At 49.0% G+C, this 23469-nt stretch overlaps 1 non-coding gene and 2 pseudogenes across 1 annotated transcript; all 3 read left to right on the forward strand.

Annotated features, from left to right (window-relative positions):
• The first annotated feature begins 529 nt into the window (after window positions 1-529).
• Window positions 530-8528, forward strand: LOC140216607 (uncharacterized; annotated as a pseudogene).
• Window positions 8529-12039: 3511 nt separating this feature from the next.
• LOC126524757 (uncharacterized) lies at window positions 12040-23365 on the forward strand (annotated as a pseudogene).
• Window positions 20229-20301, forward strand: TRNAL-CAA (transfer RNA leucine (anticodon CAA)). The gene has a single exon. It is a non-coding gene; the product is annotated as a tRNA-Leu (tRNA).
• Window positions 23366-23469: the final 104 nt, after the last annotated feature.

Raw genomic sequence — 23469 nt, forward strand, 5'->3', positions numbered from 1 at the left:
AGGGCAGAATCATTTTGCTGTCCGTTGCAAGGTGAATAGACAAGTTCGGGAAGGGAGGAGTACCGAAGATAGCGAAGAGGAATTTGACATCCTTGATGTATCTGTCAACAGCGTTGGAAGGTCGTGTGACCGTGACTGGGTGATCAGAGCGCAAGTTGCGGACACGACAGTAGACTTCAAAGTTGACACAGGATCGCAAGCCAACCTCGTGCCATCCTCTGTGTACAAAAAACTGCAGCCGATTGTACCCTTGGCTGGAAGCAACTGCATCCTACGATCTTACAACGGAGGAGTCATCAAGCATCTCGGAGTCATGACTACCACGGTGGCCGTCGGAAGCAAGACGGCAAAGATTAATTTCTTCGTCGTGAAGAAGAACCTACATGCCATACTTGGACTGCGAGCCAGCGAACTGTTTGAACTGTTCTCGCGCACCGTAAACGACATCGGAATAAGCAACAGCAAGGCAGTTGTCCAAGAGTTTCAACGACTTTTTTTTGGGACTGGATGTATCAAGCGACCATACCCCATGGTTCTTCGAGAAGATGCGGTGCCAGTCGTCCAGACAGCCCGCCGTGTGCCCCTTTCCTTGAAGGAGCCTCTGCGCGAAGAACTTGCCCGCATAGTCAAAGCCGGCGTTATAGCCAAACAAGACCAGCCGACGCACTGGGTGAGTACACTAGTTATTGTCAGAAAAAAGGACGGAAAACTACGGTTATGCATGGACCCGAGGTAAATTAATGACAGCCTCAAGCGCGAGCACTAAGAGATACCGCGTCGAGAAGATATTGAATCAGAACTAGCTGGAGAACGTTTTTTTTTTTTTTTCGCGCCTTGACGCCAACTCGGGGTTTCACCAGATACCGCTGCATGATGAAACGTCAACAATTTGTACGTTCGCGACTCCCTTCGATCGTTACCGCTTTTTGAGGCTGCCCTTCGGTGTAGCCCCTGCCCCAGAAGTGTTTCAAAAGGCTCTTAGCGAAATATTCGAGACACTGCCAGGAGTGCGAGTGTACGTTGATGACGTCATCGTGTGGGGTGCCACAAGGCAAGGGTACGATCAGAGGTTACGAGCGGTACTAGAAGCAGCACAGAAAGCTGGTCTAACGTTTAATGCAGACAAGTGCAGCATTGGCGTGCGCAAGATCTTTTTTCTTGGCTACGTTATTGCGGCAGACGGCATACGCTCAAATCCTACCCTGGTCAGCTCTCTGTTAAGTATGCCACCGCCGACTGACAAGCAAGCAGTGCAGCGCATGCTCGGTGTCGCAAACTATTTGTCGAAGTTCCTGCCATCAATTACAGACCGAACGAAACTGCATCGCGACTTGATAAAGAAAGACCGTATCTTTGAGTGGACGGAAAACCACGCAAAAGAATGGAAAATTATTTGTGACAGTCTGAGCAAAGATCCTGTGCTGGCGATTTTCGATCCTAAACGGATTACGAAGATAACATCCGATGCTTCGCAAAATGGAATAGGCTCGGCTCTCTAGCAGCTTCATGAGGGTTCTTGGAAGCCCATCGCTTATGCCTCACGCGTCTTAACCGAAGCGCAACGTAGATATTCCCAGATAGAAAAAGAGGCTATGGCTGTTGTATTCGGGTGCGAAAAGTTTCACCATTTTGTGTACGGACGTAACGTTGTCCTCGAGACAGACCATCGACCCTTAATAGCAATCTCGGAGAAGCCGATTGGAGAAATGCCGCCCGGACTGCAGCGATTTTTTCTTCGTTTACTTAGATACCACTACAAACTCCAATTTCTTCCAGGAAAACGCTTGGTGGTCGCTGACATGCTGTATCGAGCGTCCGTCGAAAACCTAGAAGCAAACATCGACGATGACGTGGAAGTTCACGCGGTAAGTGTTTTGTCATCACTTGTCAGCGAGGAAACATTGAAGCGCTTGGAAGAAGAAACTAGCAAGGACGACAACTTGAGTCAAGTCATTCATTGCTTGGAAAGCAGTCGTCCAGTTCCTGGGACACTAAAGTCATTCGAAAGTGAATTGGTTGTCATGAGTGGTGTGTTGCTTAAGGGATATGCAAGGTAGTGATACCGTCAAGCATGCGCCCTGAGCTACTTCGAATAATTCACGAAGGTCACTTGGGAATAAATAAATGCAAATCTCGAGCGCGTATGTTGCTGTTTTGGCCTGGTCTCAATGCTGACATTGAAGCACACATCAAGAGGTGCGCACTCTGTCAGAAGTATGCATATCGGCAGCAAAGTGAACCGCTCATGGACCGCCCAGTGCCTGAACATGCATGGTACCGAGTAGAGGTCGATATTTTTCAGTGGGCCGGAAAATCGTACCTGTGTGTTTTTGACGCGTTATCCAACTTTCCAGAGGTGGAACTTCTAAGTGACACAACGATGGGAACAGTTGTGAGAAAGCTCAGCGCAGTGTTTGCACGGTATGGAATACATATTGAAGTGTGCACAGATAATGGTCCACAGTTTGCGAGTCATGAGTTTTCACTGTTTGCCAAGAAGTACGATTTTAAACACATTACGCCCAGCCCGCGGTTTCCTCGCTCGAATGGCCTCGCAGAAAAAGGCGTTCAAATAGTAAAGCGAATTTTAAAGAAGACGTCGGAGATGAACGATGACTTGTGGCTTGGATTGCTCGCTTACAGGAGCAGTCCGCTAGAAGACGGTCAGTCGCCTGGGGAGTTGCTTCAGGGCAGACGACTTCGCACAACTCTCCCAGACTTCATCGAAGCTCACAGACAGCCGGTAAAGAAACATGAACAGTACCGAACCCCAAGACGCAGTCTTGCACCGCTACAAAAAGGCCAGGTTGTCAGAGTACGAGGAGACTCGTGGTCACCGAAAGCAAAGATTCTTAATGCAACTGCCCAACCAAGGTCGTACCAGGTCGCCACCGAAGATGGCGTCGTTTTGCGACGCAACCGACAACATCTCATGGCTACGGCTGAGCCTTTTAGCATTGCGCCTAGTGATGACAACATACCAGACGACAGCCACGAGAACGGGTCCCCCTGCCAGGTACAACCAAACAACGAGAGTGCTCCCGCCATTACGCCACCGACACGAGAACCAAGAAGATCCCAGCGCGAAAGAAGACAACCACAGCGGTTGAGATATGACGGCAATTTCGTGCAAGTTCCGTGAGCTCCAAACCTTCTGAACTGCGTACGCAAACTTTAATCGGTGACGGTGCTGTGTATTCTTCTGAGCGCATTTGTTCGTTAAAACGTTAAAGTTGTTTGGTTTCCTTCCAAGAAAGGAAGATGTATCAGGTAGATAAGCTGAAGTGATACGTGCATGCGTGTAGCATCTTCGGTGCATGCTCGCCACTTGTGTGCCCTTTCCTGTACTAGGTATAAAACGAGCACGAATAAACGCTGGGGTGTCTTCGTTTGCTGAGAACTGGTCCAGGCTGTTACTCTGTCGACACTACTAACGATACACGTTTAAAGCTTTGCTTGAATTTTTCAGACGTGGTTGACGTTTGCAGCTTTGCTTGACGTTTTCAGACTCGCTTGACATTTGCAGCTTCGCTTGACGTCTTCACACTCGCTGGCCGTTTGCCGACTCGTTAGTCGTTTGCGGAATCGCTGGCCGTTCGCAGACTCGCTGGTCGTTTGCAGATTCGCTGGTCGTTTTCAGATCTAGTTGACGTCCGCTGATTTGTTTGATGTTTTAAAAGCAGCTTTGCTTCACGTTTGCAGCTTTGCTTCACGTTTTCAGATTTCCTGGGCGTTTGTAGAGTTGCTGTAAGTTTTCAAACTTGCTTGACGTTTTCACACTAGCTTCTCGTTTTCCCACTAGCTTGACCTTTGCAAACTTGCTTTATGTTTGCAGACTTGCTTTACGTTCGCAGACTTTCTTTACATTTGCAGACTGGCGTGACGTTTGCAGACTGGCGTGACGTTTGCAGACTGGCTTGACGTTTGCAGACTTGCTTAACGTTTGCAGGCATGCTTGACGTTTGCTGACTTGTTTGACCTTTGCAGACTTGCTTCAACTTCGGAGACTTGCTGGACTTTTGCAGATTTGCTTGATGTTCCCGGACTTTCTTAATGTTTGCAGATTTGCTTGACGTTTTCAGACTCGCTAGTCGTTTGCAGGCTCGCTGTTCGTTTGCAGAACTGCTGGTCGTTCCTGTCTGTCGTTGGCAGATTTGCTGGTCGTTTGCACAGTGGCTGGTCGTTTGTAGCCATACTTGACGTTTGCAGACTTGTTGGATGTCTGCATACTTTCTGGACATTTGCATACTTGCTTTGCGTTTACAGAACTGATTTGCCTTTACAGAATTGCTTTCAGATTTGCAAATCTGAATGCTGAAGCATTCAGATTTGCTCTACGTTTTGAAATTCGGTTTGAGTTTGCAGATTTTGTTTACGTTTTCAGACTTACTCGACGTTTTCAGACTTGCTTGAAGTTTTCAGTTTTGCTTGAAGTTTTCAGATTTGCTTGCAGTTTGGAGATTTGCTTGAAGTTTTCAGAGTTGCGTCGTGTTTCGGATTTGCGTCATCTTTTTCAGATGTGCGTCATGTTTTCAGATGCGCGTCATTTTTTTCAGATTTGCCTGCTGTTTTCAGATTTGCTTGGTGTTAGCAGCTTTGCTTGACGACCGCAGACTATCTTGAAGGTTTCAGATTTGTTCTACGTTTTCAGATTTGGTATACGTTTGCAGACTTGCTGGACATTTCAGACTTGCTGGATGTTGTCAGGTTGACGTTTCCAGATTTGCTTGAAGCTTTCACGACTTGAAATTTTCCCACTTGTTTCAAGTTTTCACGCTGCTTGAAGTTTGCAGACTCACTTGGTGTTTTGACACTTGCTTGAAGTTCGCAGACTTGCCTGGCATTTGCAGCTTGCTTCAAGTTTTCAGAATTGTTGGACGTTTGCAGCTTCCTTCAAGTTTTCAGACTTGCTGGACATTTGCAAACTTGCTGCAAGTATTCAGTCTTGCTGGAAGTTGTCAGTCTTGCTATAAGTTTTTGGTTTTTCTAGAAGCGTTCAGTTTTTCTAGAAGTTTGAGGACTTGCTTGAAATTTTCAGATTTGCTAGAAGTTCTTACACTTGTTTGAATTTTTGTTCTTGCTTGAGGTTTCCAGACTTGCTTAACGCTTGCAGACTCGCTGGATGTTTGCAGACTTGCTTGACATTTTCACACTTGCTTGAGGTTTGCAGACTTGCTCGACGTTTTCACACTTGCTTGAGGTTTCCAGACTTCCAGGACGTTTGCGGACTTCCTTGACAACTTTGGACTTGCTTGAGGTTTGCAGCTTTGCTTGACATTTTCGACTTGGTTGTGCGTCATGTTTTCATTTTCGCGTCATTTTTTCAGATTTTCCTGACGTTTGCAGCTTTGCTTGACGTCCACAGACTTGTTTGAAGCTTTCAGATTTGCTCTACATTTTAAGATTCGCTCTGCATTTGCATACTTGCTCTATTTTTGCAGAGTTGCTCTACATTTGCCGACTTGCTCTATATTTGCAGACTTGTTCGACGTTTGCAGACATGCTTGACGTTTGCAGACATGCTTGACGTTCGCAGACTTGCTTGACTCTAACAGATTTGCTCGAAGATTTCAGATTTGCGTCATGTTTTCAGATTTGCCTGATGCTTTGACATTTACCTGATGTTTGCACATTTGCTTGATGTTTGCAGCTTTGTTTGATTTTTTCATATTTGCCTGATTGGTTTCAGATTGCTTGACGCTTGGAACCTTGCTTGATTTTTTTCATATTTGTCTGATGTTTTCAAATTTGCTTGACGCTTTCAGACTTGCTTGTCGTTAGCAGCTTCGCTTGACGTTCACAGACTTGCTTGAAACTTTCAGACTTGCTCTACTTTTCAGATTTGGTTTACGTTTTCAGGTTTGGTTTACGTTTTCAGGTTTGGTTTACGTATTCTGAATTGCTTGACTTTTCAGACTTGCTTGAACTTTTCAGTTTTGCTTGAAGTTTTAAGATTTTCGGCGTGTTTTCAAATTTGCGTCGTGCTTTCAGATTCGCGTCGTGTTTTCGGATGTGCATCATGTTTAGAGATGGACGTCATGTTTTCAGATGTTTGTCATGTTTTCAGATGTGCGCCATATTTTCAGATGTGCGCCATATTTTCAGACTTGCCTGACGTTTGCAGCTTTGCTTGACGTCTGCAGACTCCCTTGAATCATTCAGATTTGCTCTAAATTTGCATACTTGCTCTACGTTTGCAGACTTGCTTAAAATTTGCAGACTTGCGCGACTTCAACAGATTTGCGTGAAGATTTCAGATTTGCGTCATGTTTTCAGATTTGCTCTACGTTTGCATACTTGCTCTATGTTTGCAGACTTGCTTGACTCTTGCAGACGTGGTTGACTTTAAAAGATTTGCTTGAAGATTTCATATTTGCATCATATTTAGATTTGCCTCATGTTTTCAGATTTGCTTGGCGTTAGCAACTTTGCTTGACGACCGCAGACTTGCTTGAAGCTTTCAGATTTGCTCTGTTTTCAGATTTGGTTTACGTTTGCAGACTTGCTGGATGTTGTCATGTTGACTTTTCCAGGTTTGCTTGATGTTTTCACGGCTTGAACTTCCCACTTGTTTCAAGTTTTCACGCTTGCTTGAAGTTTGCAGACTCACTTGACGTTTTCACAGTTGCTTGAAGTTTGCAGACTTCCTTGGCGTTTGCAGCTTGCTTCAAGTTTTCAGACTTGCTGGACGTTTGCAAACTTGCTGCAAGTGTTCAGACTCGCTAGCAGTTGTCAGTCTTGCTAGCAGTTGTCAGTCTTGCTAACAGTTGTCAGTCTTGTTGTAAGTTTTCGGGTTTTCAGGAAGTTTACTGCTTTTCTAGAAGTTTGAGGACTTGCTTCAAATTTTCAGATTTGCTAGAATTTTTTACACTTGTTTGAATTTTTGTTCTTGCTTGAGGCTTCCAGACTTGCTTAACGCTTGCAAACTTGCTGTACGTTTGCAGACTTGCTTGAGGTTTGCAGGCTTGCTCGCGTTTTCACACTTGCTTATCGTTTTCCCACTTTCTTGAACTTTCCAGACTTGCAGGACGTTTGCGGTCTTGCTTGACAATTTCGGACTTGCTTGATCGCAGCTTTGTTTGACGTTTGCAGCTTTGTTTGACGTTTGCGTGTTTGTTTGAAGTTTGCAAACTGGCTGGTCGCTTTCAGCTTTGCTTGACGTCCGCGGAGTTGCTTGAAGCTTTGTGATTTGCTTGATGTTTTGAGATCTGCTTGACGTTTTAAGATTTGCTGGGCGTTTGCAGAGTTGCTGGGCGTTTGCAGAGTTGCTGGGCGTTTGCAGACTTGCTTGAAGCTTTCGACCATGCTTGACGTTTTTACACTAACTAGAAGTTTTCACTCTAGCTTGACGTTTCCACATTAGTTTGACGTTTGCAGACTTGTATAACGTTTGCAGATTTACCTGATGTTTTCACATTTGCTTGGCTTTTTCGGCTTTGCTTTACGTCCTCAGACTTGCTTGAACTTTTCAAATTTCTCGACGTTTTCAGATTTGGCTGACGTTTTCAGATTTGGTTGAGGTTTGCAACTTTGCTTGACGTCAGAACTTTGCGCGTTTTCGTTTCGCCAGCAGTTTTCGGGTTTTTGTCTCGGCAAAGGTTTTCTGGTTTTTGTGTCGCCAAAGGTTTTCGCGTTTTCGTCGCGCCATAAGTTTTCGCGTTTTCATATCGACAGGGGTTTTCGGGTTTTCATCTCGACACAAGTTTTCGTGTTTTCGTATCGTTGGAAGTTTTCGCGTTTTTGCCTCGACTGTAGCTTTCGGTTTTTCGTAATGTCAAAAGTTTTCGTGTTTTCGTATCGCAAGTAGTTTGCGCATTTTCCTATCGCCAGAACTTTCGCGTTTCCGCCTCCACAGTAGTATTCGGGTATTCGTCTAACTGAAGTTTGCGCGTTTTCGTCTCGCCAAAAGACTGCAGCAAACATTATGGTGTCTTGCTGCATTTGCAGAAAAGGGTATTCTATGAGGAAGACGTCCTCGTCAAATCTGCATAAGCATATAGAGGTAATTTTCATCTTTATGAGTATCGGGATTCTGGTTTCGCATGTCTATTTCATTATATATAATGAATTGGGCCGATCACGCTGAAATGAGCCTGCCTAACTTAAACTTTTGTTGCGCGCAGAAAACTCCTGGTTGCCCTGAAGGAGTTGGACTCCAAGAAGAGGAAAGCCGAGCTTTATCCCCCGGTGGGAGAGATGAGGCATGCGGGTGGTATCTCGACGCTGACACTGGAGTCCTGTTTTGTAGCCCTGAGGCGACCGAAGGCTCTGTAACAAAGTCGCATTGTCAGGCTGATTGTGAATTTCGTGGTAGCAGTCATGCAGTGCTTTTCGGTTGTTGACAATGAACAGTTTTCGTGTTTGGTTAACGCAATGGAACCATCAGCAGGGGTGATGAACAGGAAGTCGCTGGTCAATCAGATCGACATCGTCTACGAAGAGCAAAAAGCGTCACTCATCGCTACCTTGTAGAAGGCATCAACGGCATATACTGCACAGCTGACTACTGTATAGCCTCAAACTGGTGAGGCTCTTAGCGTATGAAATAAACAGCACGCTGTGCAAGACGTGTGTGTGCATATATATATATATATATATATATATATATATTATATTATTATTATTACGATATCATCGAGCGATGCTGAAGAGCCGCCGCGAGAACGACGAAGTTGGTCGCGGTGCCCTTGGCGCGAGCGAGTGTCGGCCTGGCTGTTTGGCTCCAGTGTATATAGCCTGTAAATAGCTTATTTCGTCTGTGTCTTTCCACACGTAACATTCTGGTGGAGGTTAGCGATCACCGCACTCGCCACGGAACTCCGAAGTAGTCGGCACATAGAGCTTGACATCATGGCTCCCGGTGACGAGCCGGCCTCTGCAACGGCTTCGGCTTGTACGATCGACATGCTCCAATCTTCACGGTCAATTGCCCCGCATCGCGACCCTGGCCTGGAGGGACAGGACGTTGACGAATGGATCAAGCTCTATGAACACGCCAGTGCTAATAACAGGTGGGACCCAACGATTATGCAACGCCCCTGCCACCTTCGAGGGTATGATGGACTCCTTGCTCCAAGGTTTCAAATGGTCCACATGCCTCTGCTACCTCGACGACGTCATCGTCCTTCTCACCAACGTTCGACACTCACCTTGAGCGTCTAACAACTATACTTGATGTATTTCGAAAGGCGAAGCTGCAACTTAACTCGTCCAAATGTCGTTTTGGCCACTGCCAAATTACTCTTCTGGGCCACCTCGTTGACGCTTCCGGAGTACAGCTTGATCCCGACAAAACTCGCGCTGTCCGAGAGTTTCCGGTTCCGAAGACAGCCGCAGACGTTCGAAGTTTTGTAGGGCTATGCTGGTACTTTCTTCGTTTTGTTCCAGATTTTGCGACAATTGCTAGACCTGTCACGATCCACCCGGGCTCGTGAACAAGGGAGGGCTCGAGGCACCCTCCGTTCGACGGACGCTCCGCAGCGTGGTGGTGCTGAACGATGACTGACCGCCGAGCAGCCGTGCTCGTCGGTGTTTATTGCGGTGCGGTTACCAATGTTGCCAGCCGAGCTTGGCAGGCCACCGAGCCTGGCGGCAAACGAACATTATGCCTGAGGGGGCGTCACATGCTTGCTACACCCCCTTACCCCCAGTTTGTTTGTTAAATAAAAACAAACGTCCATGTTCAAAATATGCGGCTTTGCCTCCAACCTAGCTGGGTCGACGGTGCCTGCTATCCAGGCGAGTAACGGTCCGGTGGCCTCCACCGTCGTGTACTCCGCCTGGGCACTGGTGTTGATGTGTCAGGTGTGGCAACGCCGGGTGCTGCCTGAGCCAGCCTCGCTCTATCCGGAGGGTCCGTAGTGGTCGGCCTTGCGAGTGGTGCCGGGCTCGACACCGGTCCATCGGGTGCCGCACCACTGGCTACGGTTGCCGCATCCGAGGTGGGTGGTGCTCCGCTGGAAGCGACTGGTGCTGCCGCTAGTCCTCCTGCGGGCTGGATCTCAGAAGTGGCAGTCGAGGGTGCTGGCCAGGTCCATGTCAGGCGAGGCCTGACATGGTCGGCGTGTCTGTGCCACATGGCCCCGTCTGGCTTGCGCACGAGCAGCGATGAGGCGCTGGCAGGAGACACCACCTGTCCGGCAGACCAGGGTGGGCCAGGACGGAAGTTGCTGGCGAAAACTAGAGCTCCCGACTCTGGCAAAGGCCCGGGATGGCACCCTTGGTCAGCAGCCAGCTTCTGTTTCAGCTGCTTCAAAAGCACTGTGGCTCGGAGGTCCGGATGCAAGACGTCCAAGGGTGTCTTGAGCATCCGACACAGCAAGAGCTCACAGGGGGCACGGCCAGTGACATTGTGAGGCGTGGTCCGGTACTGAAACAGTACCCGGGCAATCTGCGTCTGGAAATCCCCAGTCTGGCTCATCTTGAGCTTGTCTTTGATGGTTTGCACCACCCGCTCGGCTGCACCATTTGAAGCAGGGTGGTACGGTGGAACCATCATCCGGCGGATTCCGTTCTTCGTCAGCCAGGCCAGGTACTCTGCGCTGGCGAAAGCAGGACCATTGTCGGACACGATTACATCCGGCAACCCCTGGGCGGCGAAGACCTGTCGTAGCGCCGCAATGGTCGCGCCTGCTGATGGAGTGGTGACAGGTAGAACCTCCACCTACTTTGAAAAGGCATCCACCACCACCAGGAAGTAATGGCCCTTGAAGGGTCCCCCAAAATCCACATGTAGGTGAGACCAGGGTCTCTGTGGGAACGGCCAGGGGGTGATTTCCACATCACGCGAGGCTCGCTGATGCTCCTGGCAGATTTGGCAGCTCTGCACCAAGTGAGCGATGTCTTGGTCCAGGCCACCAAACATGAGATCGGGTCGCTATCTTGGTCTTTTCTATCCCTGGATGACCCGCGTGCAGCAACTGCAGAACCCTGGACCGGAGACATTGTTGGATCACCACCCTCGAACCCCACAGTAGGCAGCCCTGCTGCAAGCTCAGCTCAGCGGCCTTGTGGCTATAGGCCTGCTGCACCAATTCCTCTCCACGGGACGCCGCCTTTACCACCTGAGACAGGACTGGGTCCCGGCTGGTCGCTTGAGATACCGCAGAGCTGGAGAGCACCTCCGGGTACGCGTGTTCCAGCATGAACACTTCAGTAGGTTCTGGAACAGCATCAGGCACCTTTGGCAGGGGCAGTCGGCTCAGGGCATCAGCAGGTCCCAGGTCCTTTCCCGGACGGTAAACCAGCTGGTAACTGTAAGCTGCCAGCTTGTGCGACGCCTGTGCAGGAACTGCCTTGTCAGGCCCCAGCAGCCCCAACAGCGGCTTGTGGTCCGTGGCTGCCTCGAACTTCCGGCCCCACAGATACTAATGGAAGCGTTCGACACCGAACATGAGGGCCAGACCTTCCTTGTCCAGCTGGCTGTAACGTTGCTCTGCAGCATGAAGCCGTCGAGAAGCAAACGACACAGGGCGTTCCGTTCCTGGCCATCTTTGTCCCGGTGTGCCAGGACGGCTCCCACACCATACGGCGACGCATTTACGGTAAGGACAACAGGCTTAGCAGGATCGAAGTGCACCAGCACTGGAGCCTTGGTGATTAACTCCTTGCTGCGCTGGAAGGCCTGGTCCTGCTCCTTCTTCGAGACTCATTGTTGGCCATCTCGAAGCAGAAGATGGAGCGCCTGTAGATGGTGCAAAAGGTTCGGCAGAAAACTCCTGTAGAAGTTGGTGAGACCCAGGTAGCTCTGAAGCTCCTTCTTGTTCTGGGGTTTAGGTGCCTTGAGCACAGCATCAACTTTGCGGGGAGCCGGGGCTAGGCCTGCCTGGGAAATGACATGTCCCAAGTACTCAACACTGGGGGGCTAGGAAAACGCACTTTTCTAGCTTGAGCTTGAGGCCGGCGTCCTGTAGTCGTGCCAAGACGTTGCGCAGGTTCTGCAGGTGGTCCCCGTCGTCGCTGCCAGTAACCAGGATGTCGTCCAAGTACACCGCCACGTGCCTCATGCCCCTGAAGAGGTTGTCCATCTCCCTCTGGAGTATGGCTGAGGCCGAGGCCACGCCAAACGGTACGCGCGTGTACTGAAAGAGCCCCAAAGTTGTCGATATTGTGACATACTTCCGGGAGGCATCCTGGAGCACCAGAGCACCATCTCTGAGGTCGAGCTTGGTAAACTTCTGTCCACCGGACAATGCTGACCAGAGATCTTCAATACGGGGCAGCGGGTACTTCTCGACGGTAGCGACGGGGTTGATGGTAACATAGAAATCCCCGCAGATCCTGACACTGCCGTCTCGCTTGAGGACTGGTACGATGGGAGCGGCCCATTCAGATGTCTTGACAGGTACCAGGATGCCCTCTCGCTGTAACCGTTGCAGCTCCTAGGTGACCCCGTCCTTCAGGGCGAACGGCAGTGGGCGAGGCTTGAAAAAACGTGGCTGGGCTCCCTCAGGTACATGGATGCCAGCCGTCGTGTCGGCAAATGTGCCCACCCCTGGCTGGAACAGGGACTTGAACTGGGTCAGGAGGCTGGGGACGTCTTGCACCACATGCAGGCTGGCTTCCTGGTACTCTGGCAGACGAACGCCCAGTGCATGAATCCAGTTTCGGCTCAGCAGCGTCGGCGACGACCCCTTCGTTAAGTAAAGGGGAAGGGTTGCCTCCCTGTCGCCAAAGCGAACGCTGACCTGTGCCTGACCCTGGACCTGGGAGAGTTTCCCGGAGGAGCTGCGCAGCATCACGCCCGAAGCCTCGACGGACACGCCGGGGAAAGTACGCTTGAAGAGATTCCCGGCCATTACTGACACGCTGGCCCCTGTGTCCAGCTACATGGAAATGGGGTGCCCGCAGATTTCGACGGTCAGCATGTGCGGCGGCACAGACGACGGTACAAAGCCTGTGTGCCACATGTCGAAAATCGGCGGGTTCTCGGCCACGACGTGGAGCCTGGCCGCGGACGAACTTGAGCCTGCTGCTGCACGTCCCCGCCACATACCCTTGCGACGGCTACCCTGGCCGCGGGCTTGTGTGGTACGTGGGCTTGAATCAGACTGCTGCTGCTGTTTGCTGTTCGTCCTCCCCCTTCGGCATACACGTGCGAGGTGCCCAGTTTTCCCGCACGTAAAGCATTCTGCTTGAGAGAACTGGCACTGTGAGGGGGAGTGGGCACCACCACAGCGACCGCAGGTACTGCCCTTTGTCGCCATCTCGTTGACCGCCGCTTCCGCCGACGGTGAGCCAGTCGCACGGGAAATCTCGCCGGCGTCCTTGGCGGCAATTTCCATTGCCAACGCTGCCTTCACGGCGGCGTCCAGTGAGGGGTCGGGAAGCTACAGGAGTCGCATCTGCATGGCGGGGTTGTTGATTCCGTAGACGAAACGGTCCTGGAGCAGAGAGTACATTGGGTCCCCGAAGGCGCAGGCACTCGCTAACCCTCGTAGCGCAGCAACGAATTGCCCGAGGGTCTCTCCTTCCCGGCGGCTCCGGTTGTTGAAGCGGAAGCGCTCCATTAGTGTGGACGGTGCTGGGTTGAAATGTGAGCTCAATATGGCGAGCAGCTCACCCAGCGTCTCAACGTGCGGCGTGGCTGGCTTGAGAAGGTCGAGCAAGAGCCTGAAGACGCGGGTCCCGCAGCTGGCCAGGAAAATGTCCCGCTGTTTGGCCTCGGGTGTGTCGTTTGCCCGGAAGAACACGTGGACTTCCTCCTCGTAAATTTGCCAGGCGGACCCATGTCCCTCGAACGGCTCGAACCTTCCGTACAGCGGCATGGCGGCAGCAACGAGGGGCGGTGTTTCGCCGCTCGCGGCGGCGTGGGACGCTCCGTGAGTACTCGTCGCCATCCTCGTCGCCAGTGTCACGATCCACCCGGGTTCGTGAACAAGGGAGGGCTTGTGGCACCCTCCGTTAGAGGGACGCTCCGCAGCGTGGTGGTGCTGAACGATGACTGACCGCCGAGCAGCCGTGTTCGTCGGTGTTTATTGCGGCGCGGTGACCAATGTTGCCTGCCGAGCTTGTCAGGCCACCGAGCCTGGCGGCGAACGAACATTATGCCTGAGGGGGCGTCACATGCTTGCTACAAGACCCCTCACTAATCTTTTGAAGAAAGGCGTGCAATTCTTGTGGGGTACTGCAGAAGCCGCCGCCTTCACTCGTCTCGTCACTCTCCTAACCTCATCACTGTTGCGCACTCCAGGGTAGCGTATCGTACTGCTGCCGAGAAGTAGCGGTGCCTGCATGCCTATCGAAGCTCTACCGACGTTACTTATTGGGTAGCGTGGCGTTGTCGGCGGGCTGCAGGCATCCGGTAGACCATGGCGACCAAGCAAGGGCGAGACGATTTCCAGTGCGAAAGTTGCACGGTTTATTCAAAGGTAGATGAAAGAAAATGAGAAGAGCATGAAGTGTTTTAAAGTACATTTCGGAGCCCCTTAAATAGGCTCTCTACAATCGTGGGCGGGATCTTGCTTCTGTAGATGTCACGTGACCGGCACAGAAAGAGGGCCCCTCCTCCTCTGGTTATACCGAGTCTGCTGAAAGGAAGAAGTCGTCCCGCCTCCTGGAATTGTTGACGCCTGTCTGCCTCTTCTGCACGTGACGGCTTCGTGGAAGTTCTCTTCTAGGTCCAAATCGAAGAAAGGGCCTCTCTAAACTAAAAAAAAAATTAAATTATGGGGTTTTACGTGCCAAAACCACTTTCTGATTATGAGGCATGCCGTAGTGGAGGACTCCGGAAATTTCGACCACCTGGGGTTCTTTAACGTGCGCCTAAATCTAAGTACACGGGTGTTTTCGCATTTCGCCCCCATCGGAATGCGGCCGCCGTGGCCGGGATTCGATCCCGCGACCTCGTGCTCAGCAGCCTAACACCATAGCCACTGAGCAACCACGGCGGGTCTCTCTAAACTCGCACGCACACACGCACACACACACACACACACACACACACACACACACACACACACACACACACACACACACACACACAAAAGAGGCCTGTACACTGCGGGACTTCCGGCAGACAGGTAGACACACGAAACGGTCATGGCGAGTCACGCTTCATTTCGACGAGGCCTAGTGGAAGAAGGTCGGGCGAAAGAAAGTTCGTTGTGCACGAGGTGCGGGACGCCAATCATCGCAGGAATAGTCAGGCCTCATTTCGACGAAGATGGTCGGATGAAATTCCTTTCGCCACGTGGTGTCAGACACCAACCCTAATACCACCCATTCTCGCCCACTCCGACCCTGATGCCCCGACAGAATTGCATACAGATGTCAGTTGTCATGGTGTAGGTGCCGTCTTAGCCCAGCGTCAGCGTGGCAAGGATCGCGTTATTGCTTATGCGAGCCGCCTCCTAGCACCATCGGAGCGCAACTATTCCATTACGGAACGAGAATGCCTTGCTGTTGTCTGGGCAGTTGCGAAGTTCCGTCCTTACCTTTATGGTCGCCCTTTTTCCGTAGTCACTGACCATCATGCTCTCTGTTGGCTCTCATCGCTAAAAGATCCTACATGCCGGCTTGGTCGACGGGCTTTGAGGCTACAAGAATTTTCATATTCCGTGGTGTACAAGTCTGGCCGCCTGCACCAAGACGCTGAGAGCTTATCGCGTTACCCTGTTGACGACTCTGACTCCTCCAATATTGCCAGTGCTTCTTGCGTATTCTGTGTCACAGCTGCTTCATTTCGCCGACGAGCAACGTCGTGACGCCTACATCAGAGCACACATCGACCGTTTTGAACACTCTCTGGCCGATGCTCCTCTACGCCTCTTCGTCCTCCACGACGGTACTACCGTCGTAACCTTCAACCGGACGGCTCTGAGTTCCTACTTGTAATACTTAAACACCTCCGCTCCACCGTTCTAGAAGAGCTTCACGACGCACCAACGGAAGGACACCTCGGCGTATCTCGAACATATGATGGTGTACGTCGCCGTTTTTTCTGGCCGGGCCTTGCCCGTTCCGTACGACGTTACGTCGCCGCTTGTGAACTTTGCCAACGAGGCAAGAAGCCTTCCCAGCTCCCCGCTGGTTACCTGCAGCCGCTCGACATCCCTGCCGAGCCCTTCCATCGTGTCGGCTTAGACCTTCTCGGCCCATTTCCGGAATCTACATCAGGAAACAAGTGGTTTGCAGTCGCGGCGGACTACGCGACCCGCTACGCCGTAACCCGCGCTCTTCCGACCAGTTGCGCAACTGATGTTGCGGACTTTCTCCTGCATATCATTTTGATGCATGGTGCTCCGCGTCAATTGCTATCAGACCGTGCCCGTAGTTTTCGGCCAAAGTCCCTGACGACATCATGCGTGCTTGCTCAATACAGCATAAATTTACCACCTCCTACCACCCCGAAACGAACGGCCTCACTGAGCGTTTGAACCGCACACTTGCATACATGCTATCCAAATACGTTTCAGACGACCACCGTGATTGAGACCTGGCTCTATCTTACATTACCTTTGCGTACAACTCTTCCCGTCTCGAAACTGTTGGCTTATCCTCATTTTACCTCTTGTATGACCGAGAACCCACGCTACTGGACACTGTGCTTCCGTCCGCCACAGCTTCAATTAGCGATTATGCCCGTGGTGCAATCGCCCATGCTGACCATGCTCGCCAACTTGCGCGCGCTCGTCTACAAGTGTCTCAAGACAAACAGAAGCAAGCCTACGACCTCCGTCACCGTGATGTTCATCTTGTGCCCGGCACCCTCGTCTTGCTTTGGTCACCATCGTGTAAAGTTGGCCTTTGTGAAAAACTGCTTTCCTGTTACACAGGCCCATATCGCGTGCTCCGCCAAGTGACCGATGTCACCTATGAAATCGTTCTAGCGACGCCCACTACGTCCTTCACTGTGACAACCAGTGACATTGTGCACGTCGCCCGACTCAAGCCCTACAACTCTCCACGCGTCTTGGATATTTAACAGCACCGTTACGGCGCTTTTGCCGCAGGGGGGGGGGGGGGGGAGGGGTAGTCTTACGATATCATCAAGCAATGCTCAAGAGACGAGCCGCCGCGAGAACGACGAAGTTGGTCGGTGCCCTTGGCGCGAGCGAGTGTCGGCCTGGCTGTCTGGCTCCAGTGTAAATAGCCTGTAAATATAGCCTCTTCCGTATTTCCACACGTAAACTATATATATATATATATATATATATATATATATATAGCTACAGAACTAAGTTCTGCAGGCTGCTGAATCACTTGACAATCTCATTAAAAATACAGCATTTACTTCAATAAAACAGTTGCAGGAAGATCACTGGTTCAACTCTGAAATGCACTCAGCAGTTTTCAGTAAAGCCCATCAATGCAAACAAATAAAACTCAATAACACCAGGGCCAAGGAGGCAGCGAAGGCAAGAGGTTTCCTGGAATGAGGAGACCTCCCACCGAGAGTAGAACCGGGGCTTACCCCGGAATACTGTTTCCAAAATAAAAGTTTATTCCTCCTCCTGAATGGGTCGTACTGGAGACTTCATATGGCAGTGATCATCTACCTGCTATAATCAACCTCAACCCCAACGCTACCCATTATATCTCACAAAGCGCGCCATTGGAAACTACAAATGGCAGACTGGTCTGTTTTCACAGAAAGTGCCAGGCTGGAGGAGCTTACTTTAACAGACTTAAGCCGAAATTGACGAAATTAATGAAAAATTTACTAACTGTATTATTTCTGCAGCCGAAAAGGCCGTTCCGCAATCTTCTGGCGTTGTTCGGAAAAAGCTTAATCCTTGGTGGTCGCATGACTGCACCGTAGCAAAAAAGCAGCAAAATAAGGCCTGGGGAATTTTACGCAGGTACCCAACATATAACAACCTTCTAAATTTTAAGCAAGCCAAAGCGAAAGCTCGATATATCCGGAGACAGGCAGAAAAATCCTCCTGGCAAAAATATGTATCTACAATTAATAGCACCGTCACATCCAAAAGGATGTGGGAACAGGTAGGAAGTTTAAGGGGGACTACTCATCATACACGATACCCTTACTTACACCTTCAGGCACTCAAACAACACTACAAGAACAAGCGCATATACTTGGGGAGCATTTGTGCAACGTCTCCAGCTCGGCTAACTATACAAACATGTTTCTAATATACAAACTGTCGGCAGAAAAGGAGAAACTACCAACTGCTAGCATGTCAAGCGACGAATACAACGCTCCATTCACGGTACAAGAACTTAACAGTGTTCTCTGTCCTGGCAAAAAAACTGCAGCAGGTCCTGACCGGATCCCTTATTCCATGCTTGCACACCTGTCCCAAGCATCCGTAGATGCTCTCCTTAAATTTTTTAACAAAGCATTTGAATGTGGAAGCATGCCAAAAAGTTGGAAAAACGCAATAGTTGTGCCTTTTTTAAAAACAGGTAAATCCCCCACATTCCCAAGCAGCTTTCGACCCATTGCCCTGACAAGCTGTTTGGCGAAATCGTATGAAAGTGCCGTTAATGCGAGATTAACTTTCACGCTTCATATACGGAACTCCATTGATTTTCATCAGTGCGGCTATAAAAAAGGGTGTTCAACGACAGACCACCTCGTCCGACTTGAACACAAATGCGTGAAGCATTCTTACACAAACAGCACTGCCTGGCAGTGTTCTTCGTCCTAGAAAAAGCGTACGACACAACGTAGAGATTTGGAATCTTACGTGACCTCGCCGCGTTAGGAATCCGTGGCAAATTGCTAAACTGTCTCGCTGATTTTATGTCCAACAGAACATTCCAAATCCGTCAAGGCAATGTGCTCTCGCGCACATTTATCCAAGAAAACGGCGTGCCACAAGGTTGCGTACTTAGCACAACACTCTTTATAGTAAAAATGAACTCTGTCAACAAAGTTATTCCCACCTCTGTTATGCACTCCATATACGTCGATGATCTGCAAATAGCGTGCCGCGCCTAAAACTTACCAACACGTGAAAGGCAACTCCAGATAACAATAAATAACCTAATGGAGTGGACTCAGAAAAATGGCTTCCGCTTTTCAACTCAGAAAACTGTTCCAGGGCTATTTTCGCAAGAACGAGGGTTGTACTTAGACTCGGATTTAAAATTGAATGATGTGGCACTGCCGGTAAAACAAGAATATAAATTCTTGGGAATAATCTTTGACAAAAAACTGAACTTCCTAGCCCAAATTAAAACACTAAAGATTAAGGCAAACAAAGCATTGAATATCCTCAAAGTTTTATCTCTTAAGCACTGGTGTTCCGACCGAACGTGTCTTTACGTATTTACCGCTCTCTTGTTCGCGGCCTTTTAGACTACGGCTCCATTGTTTACGGCTCAGCCAGACAGTCCTACATCCAACGACTTGATCCAACTAAAATAACATTGGACTACGACTGGCCAGTGGTGCCTACAGAACGTCACCTATTCAAAGTTTATACGTTGAGTGTAATGAACCCTCATTACAGCAGCGCAGAGCATTACTCACTTTCTCTTACGTACTGATAATTCAATCATCACCGCAACACATTTGCTACAACATCCTCACACAATGCAACTCACGCCTACACTATATACATAAACCGAACATGATTAAACCGCTTGTCCTGCGATATGAGGAATACGTTCGGGATTATGACATTCCTTGCGAAGTCCTCCAGGTTGCCAGAAAGCCACAGCGTTTGCCCCCGTGGTACGATTTTGAACCGTTATGTGACTGGTGATTGACACACTTAAAGAAGAAAGACACCCCACGCGAACACATTATACAAGAATTCCGTGCTCTTCAGGACAAACATCAATATCACATGGAATTCTACACTGATGACTCTAAAACGAAAGAACACGTGGTTGGGGGGGTCGTAACAGAAATTGGGAATAACGTATTAGATTGCCACAACACGCCTCTGTTTTCACGGCCGAAGTTTTCGCTATATGGGTTGTTGGTAAAAAGAGTATCGCTGATAAACAAAAAAAAAATGCAGTCTCTACACCTGAAATCTGAGTGTCAAAAATCGGGCCCCTCGGTTAACCCCCGTTCTTCTCGTTTATTACATAACGAGGATCTCGAATCCGGCAACATTGACGCCTTCAGGTAGCATGTGTGGGTTTATTGACCAGTTGCCTTCACCCAAAATGATCACGTTGTCGTGACGCCTGCGGCAAAAAGGACGTTCCACGTCCGCCGCCAAGGTCTCTGAGTGGTGGCGCTGGCTAACACTCCCAGGGTTGTACTAGGGAACATAAATACTCAAGAAAGTGGATGGGGAAACGGCGTCGCTGTAGCTCAATTGGTAGAGCATCGCACGCAAAATGCGAAGGTTGTGGGTTCGGTTCCCACCTGCGGCAAGTTGTTTTTTCATCCACTTTAATTTCCAATAATTTATCGTTTCCTTATTTCATTTATTAAGAACAAGTAATTTCCCCTGTGTTGTCCTCGGTGTCAGTGTTTGTTGGCTTGTTATGATATGACTAATAAAAATCGGGCCCCTCGGTTAACCCCCTTTCTTCTCGTTTAACCCCTGATAGGAGACATTTTAAACATGGTGGCGCTTAACGAATACGGGAGGTCAATTCGTTTCTGCTGGGTTCCAAGCTATGTTGGGATACCAGGTAACGAAGCAGCCGATAGATGTGCATCGATGGCAGCGTACAAAGGGTTAACAAACACAACACTTCCATACAAAGATAACATCCGTGCGATTAGAAAAGCCTTAACGGTAAAATGGCAACGCGAATGCGTTGCCATTTGTGCAACGCGTTGTGCCGACAACAAGCTACATATCACGAAACCCATAGTTGGCGAGTGGAAGACATGTTATCATCAGGAACGGTTCTTCGAACCATATATATATGTATATATATATATATATATATATATATATATATATATATATATATATATATATATATATATATATATATATATATATATATATATAACGTCCTAATTAGCGCGACTTTCGCGATCTAATATGTATATTTCGTATACGACATAGTAACTTACGTAGGAAGGATTTAGATAATTAGATTCACAAACAAACGAGATATTTTAAGTTTTAACGGTAAGCAGGCGAGTAAGCATAATATGTGTCATGTGTAGCACCGTGCACGGTGTCCTTACGTTTCGTCGTAAAAAAAAAGCAAAATAGACGCTGAGGAATCTGAATGAATCAAGGCTCGAGAGGCATATTTGGCCTCAACGTTGCTTATTAACGAAAAAGTCAGATACCTCAGCATTGTTGACCCTCTTATCTAATCATAGTGGATTATAAATTATAATTTTTATAGTTCTTTTTAAATTGCTAAGCAGCGCTTCTACGCAAAAATGCAACTGGGATATTTGCGTCCGTAATTGCCGCGACAGTTGTGAACTTGTGGAGGTCCTTTTGTTATTTCTAATTGACAAGATTAACGTCGCTAACAGTAAGATTACCCATTCTGTTTTTCTTATTTTCCATAAAAGCTTTCTGGGTGTGCTGCTTCACTTCATAGATGAACAGTCTCTGGAAAGAATATGCACACCGACTGTATGCCAACGGCTCTCAGGCCTTCAGGTGAGATATGCACACCGACTGTATGCCAACGGCTCTCAGGCCCTCACACCTACGACATCATCGCGACGCCACGCAGTGTTTTTGGAAGGCCTTCAGGTGAGTTACAAGGCTGCTCCTGTTTTAATCTTATTGTTTACACTGAGGTTCCAGACTTTTAATATCTTAATCATTCTCAAAAGTTATATAAATTATTCTTTAGCATAAACAGTCCACTTGATGTCAGCAACACTTCTTTCAATGGGACTCTTTCCATTTTAAAGTCAATTATTGAGTTATATAGACCACAAATCTGTGTCTGCGTAATTAGTAGCCGTGTGTATCTTACCTTTTGAATCGATATTAACCTTCACTTCCTTCATGTCTTTCTCTAACAGCTTCATTAAAACGTAAATATTGAGTGAGCGCTCTGTCCTGTCCCCTATTCTGTTCCTAGTTGTCTGCGCTTTTATTTCGTAGTGTTTAAGCAACTAGCCCATCAGATGATATTGATGCTGTATTAAAAGTTTCAACCACCACCAGGTCGTTCCCGCCCTAACTTATTGTTGCGAATTTCCTCTTTTCGTGACGCATTGTCTTTGGAGAAACAGGTGACCATGATGAAGGTATTGTCGTAAATAGCATCACTTAGGCGTTAGAGATCTAGTGGCTCGTACAATTATTCATCTCACGAGATTCACCTGCCACGGCGCAACTGTGCCGCGCACACATTGAACCTCGTCGCTTCGGTCGATACCGAAAGTGCATGCAGCAACGTGGCCTACGGCGAAATGGCGAGCACTATTTCTTGCAGAACTGAAGACTCTTTGGATAAAATAAGCCCAGTCCGTGCTTGCAGCCGAGGCCATAAAGACATCCTTGGGAAGGGAGCTCCCTACTCCGAACGCAACACGATGGACTTCTTCGTCCAATGTCCTGAGGTTCATCAACGAAGTTCCGAAAGGGAGGGTGGACGCAACGTTCGACACATTTTCGTTGCCATGATTGCAACACGAGGAGTCTCTCTTCATTTACGAACACTGCAAGGTATATTTCGATTACTTGTTTAACATTATGCACTGCGTTCATTGTATTTTTATATTCTTCCAGGCGATGTACGCTGTGGCAAAGGCGCTAGAAATATTGCAGGGCGAGCAATAAATGTACATGGGCGTCCTGCAGCCAACGCTTCACTCTCTGCTGCGGTATCGGCGATCCCTCCCGCCGTTCAACTACGGCACACCCCTTGCTAGCGCCCTTCAGGAGGCAGTCACGAAGAGGTGAGCGAAATCTGTTTGTGCCTCTCCGCTTCTTCGATCTCGTCGCGTGCTCTCGTAGGGACGCATATGCGTGCGCACTACAGAGTGTCCGTTTTTATATACAACTTGTACCTCAAAGTGCAACGTTTCCAGCAGTGCCATACATTGTTCCTTTGTCAACACAGGTTTTCTCAAGTTCCGGAGGATCCCGCGGTCTGGCCCGGTCAGCGGCGGTCCATCCCGAGTTCAAGCTCTCCTGGATGATGGAAGAACGGAGAGCTGCGACTTTACACCTTCTTGAAGAAGAGTGCCGTGCGCTGGAAGCATTTTGCAGTGAAAATCCAGCAACCAGTGAGGAAAGCGACAAAGAAGATTTTTTTTTTTCAGTTGCCTCAAGCCTCTCCTTCATCTACCGGGGAGCAACAGTGGGTCAATGATCGTAGAACTGATCTCAGCGAGCTAGCGAAGTTCCCCAATATCAAGATCTTTATGCAACGTAATACGGGGATTCCGTTCAGCGCGCCGGCTGAACAACTACTCAAAAAAGGACGTGACGTATTCTCCCTCAAGAGGGGGAAGCTCTCGGATGCTAACCTTGAGAAACAACTCATCTCGAGTTAGAATTACTTTTGGAAATAAGTTTAAAAAATTAAACTATGGGGTTTTACGTGCCAAAACCACTTTCTGTTTATGAGGCACGCCGTAGTGGGGGACTCCGGAAATTT

Source organism: Dermacentor andersoni, chromosome 3, assembly GCF_023375885.2.
Source record: "Dermacentor andersoni chromosome 3, qqDerAnde1_hic_scaffold, whole genome shotgun sequence".
NCBI classification, from domain to species: Eukaryota; Metazoa; Arthropoda; class Arachnida; order Ixodida; family Ixodidae; genus Dermacentor; species Dermacentor andersoni.